Genomic DNA, 11,254 nt, shown 5'->3' on the forward strand with positions numbered 1-11,254 from the left:
ACCTGGACCCTAAACCCTCCCCGTCCCCTAACCCTAACCCTAGCCCGAACCCTAACCCTAACCCTTCCCCGAAGCCTGACCCTCACCCGTCCCCTATCCTAACCCGTACGCTAACACTAACCCGCGCCCTCACACGCACGCTCCCCCTAAAGCGTTGCCGTAACCCTCACCTGGACCCTAAACCGTCCCCGTCCCCTAACCCTAACCCTAGCCCGAACCCTAACCCTAACCCTTCCCCGAAGCCTGACCCTCACCCGTCCCCTAATCCTAACCCGTACGCTAACACTAACCCGCGCCCTCACACGTACGCTCCCCCTAAAGCGTTGTCGTACCCTCACCTGGACCCTAAACCGTCCCCGTCCCCTAACCCTAACCCTAGCCCGAACCCTAACCCTAACCCTTCCCCGAAGCCTGACCCTCACCCGTCCCCTAATCCTAACCCGTACGCTAACGCTAACCCGCGCCCTCACACCTACGCTCCCCCTAAAGCGTTGTCGTACCCTCACCTGGACCCTAACCGTCCCCGTCCCCTAACCCTAACCCTAGCCCGAACCCTAACCCTAACCCTTCCCCGAAGCCTGACCCTCACACCGTCCCCTAATCCTAACCCGTACGCTAACACTAACCCGCGCCCTCACACGCACGCTCCCCCTAAAGCGTTGCCGTACCCTCACCTGGACCCTAAACCGTCCCCGTCCCCTAACCCTAACCCTAGCCCGAACCCTAACCCTAACCCTTCCCCGAAGCCTGACCCTCACCCGTCCCCTAATCCTAACCCGTACGCTAACGCTAACCCGCGCCCTCACACGTACGCTCCCCCTAAAGCGTTGTCGTACCCTCACCTGGACCCTAAACCGTCCCCGTCCCCTAACCCTAACCCTAGCCCGAACCCTAACCCTAACCCTTCCCCGAAGCCTGACCCTCACCCGTCCCCTAATCCTAACCCGTACGCTAACGCTAACCCGCGCCCTCACACGCACGCTCCCCCTAAAGCGTTGTCGTACCCTCACCTGGACCCTAAAACCGTCCCCGTCCCCTAACCCTAACCCTAGCCCGAACCCTAACCCTAACCCTTCCCCGAAGCCTGACCCTCACCCGTCCCCTAATCCTAACCCGTACGCTAACACTAACCCGCGCCCTCACACGCACGCTCCCCCTAAAGCTTTGCCGTACCCTCACCTGGACCCTAAACCGTCCCCGTCCCCTAACCCTAACCCTAGCCCGAACCCTAACCCTAACCCTTCCCCGAAGCCTGACCCTCACCCGTCCCCTAATCCTAACCCGTACGCTAACACTAACCCGCGCCCTCACACGCTACGCTCCCCTAAAGCGTTGCCGTACCCTCACCTGGACCCTAAACCGTCCCCGTCCCCTAACCCTAACCCTAGCCCGAACCCTAACCCTAACCCTTCCCCGAAGCCTGACCCTCACCCGTCCCCTAATCCTAACCCGTACGCTAACACTAACCCCGCCCTCACACGCACGCTCCCCCTAAAGCGTTGCCGTACCCTCACCTGGACCCTAAACCGTCCCCGTCCCCTAACCCTAACCCTAGCCCGAACCCTAACCCTAACCCTTCCCCCGAAGCCTGACCCTCACCCGTCCCCTAATCCTAACCCGTACGCTAACACTAACCCGCGCCCTCACAACGCACGCTCCCCCTAAAGCGTTGCCGTACCCTCACCTGGACCCTAAACCGTCCCCGTCCCCTAACCCTAACCCTAGCCCGAACCCTAACCCTAACCCTTCCCCGAAGCCTGACCCTCACCCGTCCCCTAATCCTAACCCGTACGCTAACACTAACCCGCGCCCTCACACGCACGCTCCCCCTAAAGCGTTGCCGTACCCTCACCTGGACCCTAAACCGTCCCCGTCCCCTAACCCTAACCCTAGCCCGAACCCTAACCCTAACCCTTCCCCGAAGCCTGACCCTCACCCGTCCCCTAATCCTAACCCGTACGCTAACACTAACCCACGCCCTCACACGCACGCTCCCCCTAAAGCGTTGCCGTACCCTCACCTGGACCCTAAACCGTCCCCGTCCCCTAACCCTAACCCTAGCCCGAACCCTAACCCTAACCCTTCCCCGAAGCCTGACCCTCACCCGTCCCCTAATCCTAACCCGTACGCTAACGCTAACCCGCGCCCTCACACGCACGCTCCCCCTAAAGCGTTGCCGTACCCTCACCTGGACCCTAAACCGTCCCCGTCCCCTAACCCTAACCCTAGCCCGAACCCTAACCCTAACCCTTCCCCGAAGCCTGACCCTCACCCGTCCCCTAATCCTAACCCGTACGCTAACACTAACCCGCGCCCTCACACGCACGCTCCCCCTAAAGCGTTGCCGTACCCTCACCTGGACCCTAAACCGTCCCCGTCCCCTAACCCTAACCCTAGCCCGAACCCTAACCCTAACCCTTCCCCGAAGCCTGACCCTCACCCGTCCCCTAATCCTAACCCGTACGCTAACACTAACCCGCGCCCTCACACGCACGCTCCCCTAAAGCGTTCTCGTACCCTCACCTGGACCCTAAACCGTCCCCGTCCCCTAACCCTAACCCTAGCCCGAACCCTAACCCTAACCCTTCCCCGAAGCCTGACCCTCACCCGTCCCCTAATCCTAACCCGTACGCTAACACTAACCCGCGCCCTCACACGCACGCTCCCCCTAAAGCGTTGCTCGTACCCTCACCTGGACCCTAAACCGTCCCCGTCCCCTAACCCTAACCCTAGCCCGAACCCTAACCCTAACCCTTCCCCGAAGCCTGACCCTCACCCGTCCCCTAATCCTAACCCGTACGCTAACACTAACCCGCGCCCTCACACGCACGCTCCCCCTAAAGCGTTGCCGTACCCTCACCTGGACCCTAAACCGTCCCCGTCCCCTAACCCTAACCCTAGCCCGAACCCTAACCCTAACCCTTCCCCCGAAGCCTGACCCTCACCCGTCCCCTAATCCTAACCCGTACGCTAACACTAACCCGCGCCCTCACACGCACGCTCCCCCTAAAGCGTTGCCGTACCCTCACCTGACCCTAAAACCGTCCCCGTCCCTAACCCTAACCTAGCCCAACCCTAACCCTAACCCCGTTCCCCGAAGCCTGAACCCTCACCCGTCCCCTAATCCTAACACATACGCTAACACTGACCCGCGCCTCAAGCACAAACGCAGCGCTCCCCCTAAAGCGTTTCCCGTACCCTCACCTGGACCCTAACCCTAACCGTCCCCGTCCCCGAACCCTAACCCTAGCCCGAACCCTAACCCTAACCATTCCCCGAAGCCTGACCCTCACCCGTCCCCTAATCCTAACCCTGTCGCTAACACTACCCCGCGCCCTCACACGCACGCTCCCCCTAAAGCGTTGCCGTACCCTCACCTGGACCCTAAACCGTCCCCGTCCCCTAACCCTAACCCTAGCCCGAACCCTAACCCTAACCCTTCCCCGAAGCCTGACCCTCACCCCGTCCCCTAATCCTAACCCGTACGCTAACACTAACCCGCGCCCTCACACGCACGCTCCCCCTAAAGCGTTGCCGTACCCTCACCTGGACCCTAAACCGTCCCCGTCCCCTAACCCTAACCCTAGCCCGAACCCTAACCCTAACCCTTCCCCGAAGCCTGACACTCACCCGTCCCCTAATCCTAACCCGTACGCTAACACTAACCCGCGCCCTCACACGCACGCTCCCCCTAAAGCGTTGCCGTACCCTCACCTGGGACCCTAACCGTCCCGTCCCCTAACCCTAACCCTAGCCCGAACCCTAACCCTTCCCCGAAGCCTGACCCTCACCCGTCCCCTAATCCTAACCCGTACGCTAACACTAACCCGCGCCCTCACACGCACGCTCCCCCTAAAGCGTTGCCGTACCCTCACCTGGACCCTAAACCGTCCCCGTCCCCTAACCCTAACCCTAGCCCGAACCCTAACCTAACCCTCCCCCGAAGCCGGACCCTCACCCGTCCCCTAATCCTAACCCGTACGCTAACACTAACCCGCGCCCTCACACGCACGCTCCCCCTAAAGCGTTGCCGTACCCTCACCTGGACCCTAAACCGTCCCCGTCCCCTAACCCTAACCCTAGCCCGAACCCTAACCCTAACCCTCCCCCGAAGCCGGACCCTCACCCGTCCCCTAATCCTAACCCGTACGCTAACACTAACCCGCGCCCTCACGACGCACGCTCCCCCTAAAGCGTTGCCGTACCCTCACCTGGACCCTAAACCGTCCCCGTCCCCTAACCCTAACCCTAACCCTTCCCCGAAGCCTGACCCTCACCCGTCCCCTAATCCTAACCCGTACGCTATCACACTGCCTCACACGCACGCTCCCCCTAAAGCGTTGCCGTACCCTCACCTGGACCCTAAACCGTCCCCGTCCCCTAACCCTAACCCTAGCCCGAACCCTAACCCTAACCCTTCCCCGAAGCCTGACCCTCACCCGTCCCCTAATCCTAAACCCATACGCTAACACTAACCCGCGCCCTCACACGCACGCTCCCCCTAAAGCGTTGCCGTACCCTCACCTGGACCCTAAACCGTCCCCGTCCCCTAACCCTAACCCTAGCCCGAACCCTAACCCTAACCCTTCCCCGAAGCCTGACCCTCACCCGTCCCCTAATCCTAACCCGTACGCTAACACTAACCCGCGCCCTCACACGCACGCTCCCCCTAAAGCGTTGCGTACCTTCACCTGGACCCTAAACCGTCCCCGTCTCCTAACCCTAACCCTAGCCCGAACCCTAACCCTAGCCCGAAGCCTGACCCTCACCCGTCCCCTAATCCTAACCCGTACGCTAACACTAACCCGCGCCCTCACCGCACGCTCCCCCTAAAGCGTTGCCGTACCCTCACCTGGACCCTAAACCGTCCCCGTCTCCTAACCCTAACCCTAGCCCGAACCCTAACCCTGAGCCTTCCCGGAAGCCTGACCCTCACCCGTCCCCTAATCCTAACCCGTACGCTAACACTAACCCGCGCCCTCACACGCACGCTCCCCCTAAAGCGTTGCCGTACCCTCACCTGGACCCTAAACCGTCCCCGTCCCCTAACCCTAACCCTAGCCCGAACCCTAACCCTGACCCTTCCCCGAAGCCTGACCCTCACCCGTCCCCTAATCCTAACCCGTACGCTAACCACTAACCCGCGCCCTCACACGCACGCTCCCCCTAAAGCGTTGCCGTACCCTCACCTGGACCCTAAACCGTCCCGTCCCCTAACCCTAACCTAGCCCGAACCCTAACCCTAACCCTCCACCGAAGCCTGACCCTCACCCGTCCCCTAATCCTAACCCGTACGCTAACACTAACCCGCGCCTTCACACGCACGCTCCCCCTAAAGCGTTGCCGTACCCTCACCTGGACCCTAAACCGTCCCCGTCCCTAACCCTAACCCTAGCCCGAACCCTAACCCTAACCCTTCCCCGAAGCCTGACCCTCACCCGTCCCCTAATCCTAACACATACGCTAACACTAACCCGCGCCCTCAAAACGCACGCTCCCCCTAAAGCGTTTCCGTACCCTCACCTGGACCCTAAACCGTCCCGTCCCCTAACCCTAACCCTAGCCCGAACCCTAACCCTAACCCTTCCCCGAAGCCTGACCCTCACCCGTCCCCTAATCCTAACCCGTTACGCTAACACTAACCCGCGCCCTCACACGCACGCTCCCCCTAAAGCGTTGTCGTACCCTCACCTGGACCCTAAACCGTCCCCGTCCCCTAACCCTAACCCTAGCCCGAACCCTAACCCTAACCCTTCCCCGAAGCCTGACCCTCACCCGTCCCCTAATCCTAACCCGTACGCTAACGCTAACCCGCGCCCTCACACGCACGCTCCCCCTAAAGCGTTGCCGTACCCTCACCTGGACCCTAAACCGTCCCCGTCCCCTAACCCTAACCCTAGCCCGAACCCTAACCCTAACCCTTCCCGAAGCCTGACCCTCACCCGTCCCCTAATCCTAACCCGTACGCTAACGCTAACCCGCGCCCTCACACGCACGCTCCCCCTAAAGCGTTGCCGTACCCTCACCTGGACCCTAAACCGTCCCCGTCCCTAACCCTAACCCTAGCCCGAACCCTAACCCTAACCTTCCCCGAAGCCTGACCCTCACCCGTCCCCTAATCCTAACCCGTACGCTAACACTAACCCGCGCCCTCACACGCACGCTCCCCCTAAAGCGTTGCTCGTACCCTCACCTGGACCCTAAACCGTCCCCGTCCCCTAACCCTAACCCTAGCCCGAACCCTAACCCTAACCTTCCCGAAGCCTGACCCTCACCCGTCCCCTAATCCTAACCCGTACGCTAACACTAACCCGCGCCCTCACACGCACGCTCCCCCTAAAGCGTTGTCGTACCCTCACCTGGACCCTAAACCGTCCCCGTCCCCTAACCCTAACCCTAGCCCGAACCCTAACCCTAACCCTTCCCCGAAGCCTGACCCTCACCCGTCCCCTAATCCAAACCCGCGCCCTCACACGCACGCTCCCCCTAAAGCGTTGCCGTACCCTCACCTGGACCCTAAACCGTCCCCGTCCCCTAACCCTAACCCTAGCCCGAACCCTAACCCTAACCCTTCCCCGAAGCCTGACCCTCACCCGTCCCCTAATCCTAACCCGTACGCTAAGACTAACCCGCGCCCTCACACGCACGCTCCCCCTAAAGCGTTATCCGTACCCTCACCTGGACCCTAAACCGTCCCCGTCCCCTAACCCTAACCCTAGCCCGAACCCTAACCCTAACCCTTCCCCGAAGCCTGACCCTCACCCGTCCCCTAATCCTAACCCGTACGCTAACACTAACCCGCGCCCTCACACGCAACGCTCCCCCTAAAGCGTTGTCCGTACCCTCACCTGGACCCTAAACCGTCCCCGTCCCCTAACCCTAACCCTAGCCCGAACCCTAACCCTAACCCTTCCCCGAAGCCTGACCCTCACCCGTCCCCTAATCCTAACCCGTACGCTAACGACTAACCCGCGCCCTCACACGCACGCTCCCCCTAAAGCGTTGCCGTACCCTCACCTGGACCCTAAACCGTCCCCGTCCCCTAACCCTAACCCTAGCCCGAACCCTAACCCTAACCCTTCCCCGAAGCCTGACCCTCACCCGTCCCCTAATCCTAACCCGTACGCTAACAGCTAACCCGCGCCCTCACACGCACGCTCCCCCTAAAGCGTTGCCGTACCCTCACCTGGACCCTAAACCGTCCCCGTCCCCTAACCCTAACCCTAGCCCGAACCCTAACCCTAACCCTTCCCCGAAGCCTGACCCTCACCCGTCCCCTAATCCTAACCCGTACGCTAACACTAACCCGCGCCCTCACACGCACGCTCCCCCTAAAGCGTTGTCCGTACCCTCACCTGGACCCTAAACCGTCCCCGTCCCCTAACCCTAACCCTAGCCCGAACCCTAACCCTAACCCTTCCCCGAAGCCTGACCCTCACCCGTCCCCTAATCCTAACCCGTACGCTAACACTAACCCGCGCCCTCACACGCACGCTCCCCCTAAAGCGTTGCCGTACCCTCACCTGGACCCTAAACCGTCCCCGTCCCCTAACCCTAACCCTAGCCCGAACCCTAACCCTGAACCCTTCCCCGAAGCCTGACCCTCACCCGTCCCCTAATCCTAACCCGTACGCTAACACTAACCCGCGCCCTCACACGTACACGCTCCCCCTAAAGCGTTGCAGTACCCTCACCTGGACCCTAAACCGTCCCCGTCCCCTAACCCTAACCCTAGCCCGAACCCTAACCCTAACCCTTCCCCGAAGCCTGACCCTCACCCGTCCCCTAATCCTAACCCGTACGCTAACGCTAACCCGCGCCCTCACACGCACGCTCCCCTAAAGCGTTGTCGTACCCTCACCTGGACCCTAAACAGTCCCCGTCCCCTAACCCTAACCCTACCTCGAACCCTAACCCTAACCCTTCCCCGAAGCCTGACCCTCACCCGTCCCCTAATCCTAACCCGTACGCTAACGCTAACCCGCGCCCTCACACGATCGCTCCCCCTAAAGCGTTGTCGTACCCTCACCTGGACCCTAAACCGTCCCCGTCCCCTAACCCTAACCCTAGCCCGAACCCTAACCCTAACCCTTCCCCGAAGCCTGACCCTCACCCGTCCCCTAATTCCTAACCCGTACGCTAACAGCTAACCCGCGCCCTCACACGCACGCTCCCCCTAAAGCGTTGTCCGTACCCTCACCTGGACCCTAAACCGTCCCCGTCCCCTAACCCTAACCCTAGCCCGAACCCTAACCCTAACCCTTCCCCGAAGCCTGACCCTCACCCGTCCCCTAATCCTAACCCGTACGCTAACACTAACCCGCGCCCTCACACGCACGCTCCCCCTAAAGCGTTGCCGTACCCTCACCTGGACCCTAAACCGTCCCCGTCCCCTAACCCTAACCCTAGCCCGAACCCTAACCCTAACCCTTCCCCGAAGCCTGACCCTCACCCGTCCCCTAATCCTAACCCGTACTGCTAACAGCTAACCCGCGCCCTCACACGCACGCTCCCCCTAAAGCGTTGTCGTACCCTCACCTGGACCCTAAACCGTCCCCGTCCCCTAACCCTAACCCTAGCCCGAACCCTAACCCTTCCCCGAAGCCTGACCCTCACCCGTCCCCTAATCCTAACCCGTACGCTAACGCTAACCCGTCCCCTCACACGTACGCTCCCCCTAAAGCGTTGTCGTACCCTCACCTGGACCCTAACCGTCCCCGTCCCCTAACCCTAACCCTAGCCCGAACCCTAACCCTAACCCTTCCCCGAAGCCTGACCCTCACCCGTCCCCTAATCCTAACCCGTACGCTAACGCTAACCCACGCCCTCACACGCACGCTCCCCCTAAAGCGTTGTCGTACCCTCACCTGGACCCTAAACCGTCCCCGTCCCCTAACCCTAACCCTAGCCCGAACCCTAACCCTAAGCCTTCCCCGAAGCCTGACCCTCACCCGTCCCCTAATCCTAACCCGTACGCTAACACTAACCCGCGCCCTCACACGCACGCTCCCCCTAAAGCGTTGCCGTACCCTCACCTGGACCCTAAACCGTCCCCGTCCCCTAACCCTAACCCTAGCCCGAACCCTAACCCTAACCCTTCCCCGAAGCCTGACCCTCACCCGTCCCCTAATCCTAACCCGTACGCTAACACTAACCCGCGCCCTCACACGCACGCTCCCCCTAAAGCGTTGCCGTACCCTCACCTGGACCCTAAACCGTCCCCGTCCCCTAACCCTAACCCTAGCCCGAACCCTAACCCTAACCCTTCCCCGAAGCCTGACCCTCACCCGTCCCCTAATCCTAACCCGTACGCTAACAGCTAACCCGCGCCCTCACACGCTACGCTCCCCCTAAAGCGTTGTCCGTACCCTCACCTGGACCCTAAACCGTCCCCGTCCCCTAACCCTAACCCTAGCCCGAACCCTAACCCTAACCCTTCCCCGAAGCCTGACCCTCACCCGTCCCCTAATCCTAACCCGTACGCTAACGCTAACCCGCGCCCTCACACGTACGCTCCCCCTAAAGCGTTGTCGTACCCTCACCTGGACCCTAAACCGTCCCCGTCCCCTAACCCTAACCCTAGCCCGAACCCTAACCCTAACCCTTCCCCGAAGCCTGACCCTCACCCGTCCCCTAATCCTAACCCGTACGCTAACGCTAACCCGCGCCCTCACACGCTACGCTCCCCCTAAAGCGTTGTCGTACCCTCACCTGGACCCTAAACCGTCCCCGTCCCCTAACCCTAACCCTAGCCCGAACCCTAACCCTAACCCTTCCCCGAAGCCTGACCCTCACCCGTCCCCTAATCCTAACCCGTACGCTAACGCTAACCCGCGCCCTCACACGTACGCTCCCCCTAAAGCGTTGTCGTACCCTCACCTGGACCCTAAACCGTCCCCGTCCCCTAACCCTAACCCTAGCCCGAACCCTAACCCTAACCCTTCCCCGAAGCCTGACCCTCACCCGTCCCCTAATCCTAACCCGTACGCTAACGCTAACCCGCGCCCTCACACGTACGCTCCCCCTAAAGCGTTGTCGTACCCTCACCTGGACCCTAAACCGTCCCCGTCCCCTAACCCTAACCTAGCCCGAACCCTAACCCTAACCCTTCCCCGAAGCCTGACCCTCACCCGTCCCCTAATCCTAACCCGTACGCTAACGCTAACCCGCGCCCTCACAGCTACGCTCCCCCTAAAGCGTTGTCGTACCCTCACCTGGACCCTAAACCGTCCCCGTCCCCTAACCCTAACCCTAGCCCGAACCCTAACCCTAACCCTTCCCCGAAGCCTGACCCTCACCCGTCCCCTAATCCTAACCCGTACGCTAACGCTAACCCGCGCCCTCACACGTACGCTCCCCCTAAAGCGTTGTCGTACCCTCACCTGGACCCTAAACCGTCCCCGTCCCCTAACCCTAACCCTAGCCCGAACCCTAACCCTAACCCTTCCCCGAAGCCTGACCCTCACCCGTCCCCTAATCCTAACCCGTACGCTAACGCTAACCCGCGCCCTCACACGTACGCTCCCCCTAAAGCGTTGTCGTACCCTCACCTGGACCCTAAACCGTCCCCGTCCCCTAACCCTAACCCTAGCCCGAACCCTAACCCTAACACTTCCCCGAAGCCTGACCCTCACCCGTCCCCTAATCCTAACCCGTACGCTAACGCTAACCCGCGCCCTCACACGTACGCTCCCCCTAAAGCGTTGTCGTACCCTCACCTGGACCCTAAACCGTCCCCGTCCCCTAACCCTAACCCTAACCCAACCCTTTCCCGAAGCCTTCCCCTAATCTGTCCCCTATCCTTACCCGTGCACTAACACTAGACCATACCCTAAAACGTCCGCTAACCCTCAACCATTTTCGTACCCTAACCTGTACCCTAAACCGTCTCCATTCCCTATCACTGACCCTATCCCTACCCTAACCCTAATCCTTACCCCAAATTATTTTTTTTTTTTGTATTTTAAAAAAATTTTTTCTGGGGTTAAAACAAATTAGCACAACAACTAAATAAAACAGAAACTAACCTGAGTGCCCCTCAAATATCTACGTCTTAAATACTTGGTACTTCTGTTCTATTGACTGTTATGTAGCCGATAAAAATGTGAGAGCTAAGTCTGTTTTTCTACAGTGAGAAACATGATGTTCCACATGTAAGGAACACCTGGATGAAATGAGAAAGCTACACGTTATGCTGGTCGTTTCAGGGAGTGGGAAAGGATCCATGTGGTAAAGTATTATCTTTGCCTTTAAT

This window comes from Tursiops truncatus, chromosome 8 (genome assembly GCF_011762595.2).
Source record: "Tursiops truncatus isolate mTurTru1 chromosome 8, mTurTru1.mat.Y, whole genome shotgun sequence".
Classification (NCBI taxonomy): domain Eukaryota; kingdom Metazoa; phylum Chordata; class Mammalia; order Artiodactyla; family Delphinidae; genus Tursiops; species Tursiops truncatus.